The sequence below is a fragment of the Pteropus alecto genome, unplaced genomic scaffold, assembly GCF_000325575.1.
Source record: "Pteropus alecto unplaced genomic scaffold, ASM32557v1 scaffold68, whole genome shotgun sequence".
NCBI lineage: Eukaryota > Metazoa > Chordata > Mammalia > Chiroptera > Pteropodidae > Pteropus > Pteropus alecto.
The window spans coordinates 6,800,203-6,809,261 of NW_006441386.1; the positions used below are offsets into that span (position 1 = coordinate 6,800,203).

At 39.9% G+C, this 9,059-nt stretch overlaps 1 pseudogene; it reads right to left on the reverse strand.

The window, feature by feature from the left end:
* Nucleotides 1-214: 214 nt before the first annotated feature.
* LOC112485327 lies at nt 215-333 on the reverse strand (annotated as a pseudogene).
* Between the last annotated feature and the right edge of the window lie 8,726 nt (nt 334-9,059).

Consider the following 9,059-nt stretch of genomic DNA (forward strand, 5'->3'; position numbering starts at 1 on the left):
TGGGTTTAATACTATATCAGCCTTTTAAAGTGAGTCAGTAAGCATTTCCTCTTTTTACCTTCTCTAGAATATTTTGTTCACAGTTTGTATTTTATTTTTCTTTCTTTTTTTTCTTTTTTCTTTTTTTTTTTTTAGGTGATGTAACCCTTGGTTGACCTCACAGATTGCAAGGATCTTGTCAGCTTACAATCCCTTACTTATTATTTTTTTTTTACACCTACAGCACCTGGTCTTCCTAGGTGGTCTCCCATCCAAGTACTAACCAGGCCTGACCCTGTTTAGCTTCCGAGATCAGACAGGATCAGGCTTGTTCCGGGTGGCATGGCCGTAGACTCTTCTTTCTTTCTCTTTTTTTCTTTCTGCTTTCTTTCTCTCTCTCTCTCTCTCTTTTCCTTCCTTCCTTCTCTCACTGCAAAACAAACGCTATTTTCGCTTCCACCTTTTTTCATTAAAGCAAAAATGGGTACCCTTCCTTCCTTCCTTCCTTTTTTTAATTATAACCATCCCAGTTTATGTAAAGTGGTATCTCATAGTGGTTTCAATTTGCATTTCCCTAATGACTAATAATGTTGAGCATCTTTTCACACGCTTATTGCCCATTTGTATATCTTCATTGGAGAAATGTCTTTTTAGGTACTTTGCCCACTTTTAATTGGGTTGTTGGTCTTTTAGTTGTTGAGTTTTTAGAATACTTTAAATATTTTCTCCCATATCGTCAGTTATCTTTTCATTATCTTGGTGGTATTCTTTGAAACACAAAAGATTTTTTTATTTTGATGAAGTCTGATTTACATATTTTTTCTTTTGTTGCTCACACTTTTGGTGTCACTTTTAAGAAACCACTGCCAAATCCAAGTTCATGAAAATCTATCCCTCTGTTTTCTTATAAAAGTCTTATCATTTTAGCTCCTATATTTTGATACATTTTGAGTTGATTTTAACTGATTTTTGTTTGTTGAACCACTCTTGCATTTCTGAGATAAATCCCTTTTGGTTGTAGTATATATTCTTTTTATATGCAGCTGGATTCAGTTTGCTAGTATTTTATTGAGAATTTCTTCATCTATATTCATAAAGGATGTCAGTTTGAAATTTTTTCTTCTTGTATGTCTTTGTCTGGCTTTGATATCAGGATAATGCTGGCCTCATAGAATGAATTAGGGATGTTTAGACCCATGGATTATTTAGAAGGATGCAGTTTCATTTCTAAGTGTTTGAATATTTCACTTTCTTGTTGCTATCTAATTTATCACTTTTTTGTTTATATCTAATTTAAGTTCACTATGGTAATACTTCGTATGATTTCATTTCTTTTACATTTGTAAAGGTTAGTTTTATGACCCTGGATATAGTCTAACCTGGTGAATGCCCCATGGGCACTAGAAAGGAATGTGTATTCTGCCATTGTTGGGTAGAGTGTTTTACAAACATCAGTTAGGTTCAGTTGGTTAATTGTATTCTTCACTTCTTCAGTTATATTTCTGATTTTCTGTCAACCAGTATTATTAGTGAGAGAAAAGAGCTATAGTCTCTAACTGTAATTGTGAATTTGTCTATTTTTCCTCTCAGTTGTGTCAACTTTTGCTTCATGTATTTTGAAGCTTTGTTTTTAGGTACATACACATTTAGAATTGTTATGTCTTCCTGGTAAATTGACTTTGTTCCTTGTAATTTCCTTTGCTTTGAAGTATACTTGGTCTTATGTTAATATATTCACTCCAACTTTATTTTGAATGTTTTCTGTATGGCATGTCTTTTTCCATTCTTCTACTTTTAACCTATTTATATCATTATATTTGAAATAGGTTTCTTGTAGACAGCATATAGTTAGGTCTTGTTTTTATCCTTTCTGACAATCTCACTTAATTGCTGTGTTTATCTACATTTAACGTCATTATTGATCCGTTTGGATTTAGGTCTACCATACTATTAATTTTCTGTTCTTTTTCCCCTCGTTTCTCTATTTCTCCTTTCCCATCTTCTTTTAGGTTATTCGAATGCTTTTTAGTATTTTATTTAAATTTATCCATTGTGTTTTTGACTATATCTTCTGGTATAATTTTTTAGTGGTTGCTCTAGGGAGCACAATATACATACTTAACTTTTCAAGGCTACTTAGAATTAATATTTTATTGCTTGAAGTGGAATGTAGAAACCATAATATAAGTCCTTTTACTCTCTCCCACTATGTTGTGGTTGTCATATAGTACATTGACATACACTGAAAATCTCATCAAACAACGTTATAATTTTTTGCTTTCAACCATCAAACATAGTTTAAAAAACTTGAGAATAGTCTATTGTATTTGCCCAGATGTTTATCATTTCTGTTGCTTTTCTGTCAATTCTGCTATTCCAAGTTTCCTTCTGGTATTATTTCCCTTCTGCCTGGAAAACTTCCTTTAGTAATTCTTTTTGAGTAGGTATGCTGGGAACAAATTCTTTTTGTTTTCCTTCAGCTGAGAATGTCTTCACTTTGCCTTAATTCCTGAAGGATATTCTTACTGGATATAGAATTATAGATTGACAGTTTCTTTTTTTCCACACTTTAAAATTTTGTTCACTTCCTACTGGCCCATGGTTTCTAATGACAAATCCACAGTTATGGATGTTTTTCCTCTGGCTTTTTTCATGACATTTTTCTTGGTCTTTTATTCTCAATAGCTTAATTAAAATATGTCTGGGTGTGACTTGCTTTCTGTTTATCCTGTTTGTGGTTCACTGAGCTTATCAAATTTGTAGGTTTATATCTTTTGCCAAATTTGGAAAGTATCCAGCCATTATTTCTTCACATATAATCTGTTCACAGTTTATAGCTTTATTTTGTGGGAGAGATGAGGTGGAGTATGTTACTCCATCTTATCTACCATCTTATCTGGAAATAGAAACTTAAGTCCATTTGGATTAATATTATTATGGCTACACCATATTTTTGGATTAGAATTTGCCTAATAAAAGTTTTCCAATTCTATTACTTAACAATATCTCTGTATCCTAATCTTTATGTGTTTTTGGCTTTTGCTTAAGTATTTAATCTGACATTCTCTTTTAACCCTGAATTTTGCCCATTTTCATTTATTATGGTTAATTATGCTTAGATTGTGCTATTTATTTTCTCTTCCTTTTTCTTTATTTTATTTTTCTCCTTTATTATTTTCTATAAGATTGGAAAAGTTTTCAGTTTTCTTTTCTTCCCAGCACTTGCTCCATATATTGCTTTGGAAGTTAATACATTATATTTTGTTCCCTTTGTAGATTACTCTTAAAATTTTAACTTTTATACTTGAACTAACAGTGACTACAGTGTATGTCTACTCTTTTGACAAATGCAAGTAACTTAGTCACCTATTGGTGTCCAATACTTTAATTACATCTTTTTATACCCCTTCTTGGTTGTTGTTGTATTATTAGATTTACTCACATGTTTATTCATTTTCATTTGTATTTTTTGTTTATCACTGCTTCTTTCTTCTCACTACTTCCTCCTGGGTTGTAATGTATATCATATATAGGAGATATATATCATATGTATATATGCTACAAAGGACATACAGGATATATATCTCTATATATCCATATATAAATATATAGTCAATCAATAACAGTCTTTTAGTAGTAAATTCTCTCAGTCTTTATTAAAAAGATCTTTTTACCCTTGCTCTTCAATAATAAGTTAGCTAAATAATTTCTATATCACTCTCATTTTCTCTTAGCACTTTGAAGATATTCTTCAAGATAATCTGACTTCTAATGTTGCCATTGACAAATCTGCTGGCAGTGTAATTGTCATATCTTTGAAGGTAATCTGTCTTTTTTCTCTGATTTCCTTTAAGATTTTTATGGTGTTTGGCAGTTTCACAGTGATGTATATATGTATAGATTTATTTATCTTACCTAGAACTAGCGCTTTTTGAAACTAATGATTTGTATTTTTCACAAAAACTATAATTTTATGGATATTAGCTCTTTGAATATGTCCTCTCCACCATTTGCCTAGTCTCTTCCCCATGGAAATCCTTTTAGATTGTTGGACCTTCTCATTCTATTTATGTCTCTTACTCTCTCTGTATCAGAAAGCTTTTGCTGTATAACAAATCATCTCAAAATATATTAACTTAAAATAACAACCATTTATTTAGCTTATGATTCTGTGCATCACAAATTTGGGCTAGACTCAGTTGGGCGGTTTTTCTGGTCTTGGCTGAGCTCGGTCATGCATATATGGTCAGCTAGGGACTAGCTGGTCTAGGATGACCTCAGTTGGAATGGCAATTTACATAGTCCTTCATCCTCTAGTAAACTAGTCTGGGCTAAATCATCAAGGGTTTTAAGAGAGTGAATGGAAGTACACAAGGTCTCTTGAGGCCAAAGGTCAGAACCCACATCACTTATGCCACATTTTATTGGTCAAAAGAAGTTGCAAAGGCAGCCTAGATAAAAGGGGTATGTTGTGGGGGAAGACTCCACTTCTTGATAATAGGAGCTGCAGCTGTAAAATCACGTGGAGAAAAATTGAAATTTATAAAATTAGGAAAGTGATATTTATTATACTTCTGTATTTGTGGCTTGTATATGATAGTAGTTTAGCGAATAAACTGGGATCAGAGTGGAATAATTTTGACCATTTTTGCAAGTAATCTATAAAATTACCTGTCATGATTATTTTTATTAAACTCTTTACTTCTCTTTGGGGAAATTATATAGTTCACTAAATTTCTCTTCACCATGGGTAATTGCTATTTAATTATCCACTGAATTTTTAATTTAAATAACTGTACTATTCATTACTAGAAGTTCTATTTTTCTCTCATCTGCCTATTCTTTTTTTTCACAGTGTCATTTTCCTCTTGTTTTTTATTCCTTCCTATTATCATTTTAAACATACTTATTTTATATTCTCTATCAGATTGTGTTGCAGTGCTTAATCTTGCTGTTTGTGTATCTCTAGACTTTTGATAATGGTTGAGTTTTCTCCTGTGCACTCTCAACTTATCTTCAGTAGGGCTTTATCTGCAGGAGTCCTGTGTGGCCTCCATGGAGGACCTGTTCCTTTACAGCAAGTTTCGAATTTGTTTCCGTTAAGTACTCCAGAGATATTACTAAGCCTGGACTAATATTTATGTTAATTTCTCATTTTTAGGGTAGAGACAATTTACACCTAAAACTTCTGTGAGCACTGGCTCATGGTAACAAACTCTCAAGAGAGATTTAAAAAATTCTACCAGCTAGGTTGAGACAAATTTCCTTCTTGTCTTTCTGTGCTTAAAGTTTTTTTTTTTTTCTTTTTTCCTAGCACATTATTTCACTAAGGATATAGCCCTAGACAGTCCCAGTTTTAGCTGGGGGTTCTCTGTTTCAGTCTCCACTTTGGATAGGCCCAAGGCCTCACCTGCTCCCATTTCCTGCCTGTGCCCTCATCATACCCGCTTCTTCCATTTAGGGCAGCTGTAGCCAACTTGTTCTCATCGCTCTCTTCATTTCTGGTTTTTAGAGATTTCTTTTTGTTTGTTGGAGGGTTTGTTTGTTTGTTTGTTGTTTTTTGTCTGTTTTGTTTTAACCTCGCCTTCCTAAGTATTTAGAGAAGGACGTTTTTCAGATTATCTTTTGTTTAAGTTAAAATTATTGAGATGACATTGGTTAATAAAATCAAATAGGTCTTAAGTGTACAATTCTATAATACATCATATGTATATTGCATTATGTGTTCACCTAAATTAAATTTTCTTCTGTCATCAAATATTTGATCCCTTTTACTCTTATCTATTTCCCCCTTCCCTATGGTAACCATTAATCCACTGTCCATGTCCATGAGTCCCTGTTTGTCATGTTTGTTTGTTGCTTTCATTTTTCCATCTTACATACGAGTGAAATTGTCTGGTTCTCAACTTTTTCTGTCTGACTTATTTCACTTAGCATGATAATCTCAAGATCTACTCATGTTATTTCAGGTTATCTAATCTACCATAATGCTCAAAACAGAAGTCCAAATATAAACCTAAATTAACTTTTTTCTTAAGAATCAGAATCACAAATTTTCACGGCCCTCAAAGCTGGCAGAAGCTCTGTAGAACACAGTCTGAAAATCACTGAGGCAGAAGAGAGGATTCAGGCTTCCTGCTGTCTACTTCCACAATTCCAGCCCCAGCACCCTCATGCTCTGTGACTTGGAGCAGGTTAGTTAGCTTCTCTGAGACTTCCTTTCCCCTTCTGTGTGAATAATCATACCTAACGCCTGGGAATATGTATGGAAAGCCCTGGCCCTGTGATGTTTGAGGTGGTGGTGGTGGTGGTCTCTCCAAATAGAGTCTTTGGTATAACTCCGAAAATTACATTAGGTGTAACATCCCTCTACCTAGCCAGGTGAATGGCTGGCTGGCAACAGGTTTTCAGGCACTGATGCAGGCTGTTTGAAGCCCACACGGGGGAATCAGTACAGAGCATGGTCTCCCGATGCAGAACCTGGGACCCAGGGGGTCCCGTGCCCTTTCGCATCCGTTTCTGGGAGGATAGCCCTGGCTGGCCACACTGAACGATAGTGCTCTCCGACCAGCTCTGGTCAGAGACCCGTTGAGGAAGCACCCCAGCCCCTCTCCACTGACCTCGATTTCCACACTGCGCATTCAACCTGGAGTGGTTAAAGAAGGATCCTCATCCTCCCCTCCCAAGCGGAGATGGGGGCAGGATGAGGGCACCCCAGCGAGGCGGTGACCCCCGGGTAGGCCCTTGCACAGGAAGAAAGGCATTTCTGTCTCGCTCTGAATCCGCCTCGGGTTTCGCACTTTCCTTCCCCAGGACAATCTCGACCTTCACTGTGAAGGGCCTTTTGCAAACACACACACACGCACATGTATTTTTGGAAGAAGGGAAAAAATTCCAAGAGAACCTCTGCTCGGTTAAAAATGAAGTGAAGATTATATTAAGAATGAAAGCCGAGCAGGGCCGCTGGGGCGCAGACAGAAGGCCCTTTCATCGCGTCCGGCCGCGCGCCGCAGGCAGCTGCCAACACAAACGCGGGCGGAACAGAAGCTGCGGAGCCGCCGCCGCGTTGCCAGGCCGCGTCCCCGCCGTCCCGAGGCTGGCGCCGCGCCCGTTTCCGCTCTGCTGACGCGCCCAAATCGCCAGGCGGGCGGCGGGAACCCCGGAGCCGCGCGGGAAGAGCGCCCGCGGGGGGCGCGTGACTTCCAGGCCGAGCCTCACCTGCGCACCTGCAGCCTCCGCAGTTTCCCGTCTCTGCACTTAGGTCCACACCACTGCCTGCCGCCCTTGGCTGGGGCTGTCCTCTGCTCCAGGGATGCTCGTCCTCATCCCAGTCCCCAGCACATGGTAGGTGCTCAGTAAGCTCAAGGCAGCCTCCTCCGTGAAGTCTGCCTGGGTTATCCTGGACTACCGAAGGCCATAGCTGGGGTTCCTCAGAGCCCTACAAGACTGGAGCCCCCAGCAGGGTCTGTGTCCTTCCTGCAGCCCCTCACCCAGTGCAAGCCTCTCCCACCCCCAAACGTGTTGTTGCGCCAAAGAAAGGGCCCATGCCTGCTTCCCTGTATGCCCAATGCTGGCTCTCTATAGACATCCTCCGTGGAGGATGGACAGCCTAATGATTTGCCAACTGGAGATTCTTTCATTAATGTTGGGAAAGCCATTCACCCATACCTATAAAATGGGCACAGGCAAGTCATTTTTCCCTACTTCTCAGGACTCATGTGAGGCTGAGGAAAGAGGCTGTGGAGAGGTAAGGACAGCTTGAGAACTGTGGGGTGCCAGGGTCTTCCTCTATGAGACATGCACTCCTGGCCACTGCCCAGATCTGCCCTCCTCATCCCTTTCCAAGGCATTGCCTCTCATCCCCTCACAGGAGGATTAATCACTCCGTTCAGCCATAAGATTTCTTCCTCGCAGTGGGAGAGGTTATGACAGTCAGGACCCCTGGCCTTTGAGGGTCATTCCTTCCCAATTCTTCCTGGTCTCTTGGGCTCCTACCCCAATGCAGAGGAGGGCACTAACCTGGTTGGCCAATCAGAGGCTATCACCCACCTTCTCAATTGGTGACCCTAGGGTGGTGACCCACCCTGGGCCAATCAAAACTTTCTGTGTGAAAGCTGCGTGAAGCTCTGGATCTTGGTACCTGAAGGGGTGAGGTTGAGGCAGCTAGGGGTTCTCTGGACCCAAGAGGGAAGCAGAGATGAGAGGTGTAGCAGGTGAGGGGCAAGAGAAAATGATGAAAATCCAGAGAATCATAGACAAAGAAATCATACTGGGTCCCCAGGATCCAGCTGTGCTGCAGACAGAGCTACCTCTGGACAACTCATGACAACAGCCGATCCATTCTCTTTTGGTTTGGGCCAGTTCAAGTTGGGTTTCTGTCAGCTGGAATTGAAAGAGTCCACCTAATATGCTTGTCATCCTAAAAAGCAAAGCCTGAGCCCTTGCACTTGATGTTTGTGGCTTTCACAATGTGCAGCCTGCTTTCTGGCCTTGGACTGTCTTAAATTTGTCCAGCACTCTATCATTTCCAAATGATTTTCACAAGCATAATCACAGGTGATCCCCACCACAACTCAGGTGTGAAATAAGGAGACTGAGGCTTTTGTATTAAGTGCTGTACCCGAGGTCACAAAGGTCTAAGGGATGTGAATGAAATGCAGCTAAGTCATCTCAGACCCCAGCTAGTCTCCCAGCCACACCCAGCCATACTCCCTCTGCCCTCCTGCACTCTCCCTTCCACTTTGACTAGGACTGACTGCTCCCGAACACTATACTCACGGGTTCCCATGGCGCAGCTTGGCTCTGGTCCTCCCTCCAGCTCTCTGCTGACCTCAGTCCTTCACAGATCAGCGCATGCCCGCCTCCCCCTGCCCCTCCTCTGAGCCTGCATTCTGCATCAATCATTTGGTACTTGTGCTTCGGATGCTGAAGGATAGGTTGCTGCACTCCCACCTTGCTTCCCATGCACAGAGTCAGAAACTGAAGGCAAGAACCTGACCTATGCCATTTTAGATCTGTCTTTTGAATATTTAAGGGGCAAAAGCCACAGGATGTGACAATTAATGTGATTTGGGAAGTGA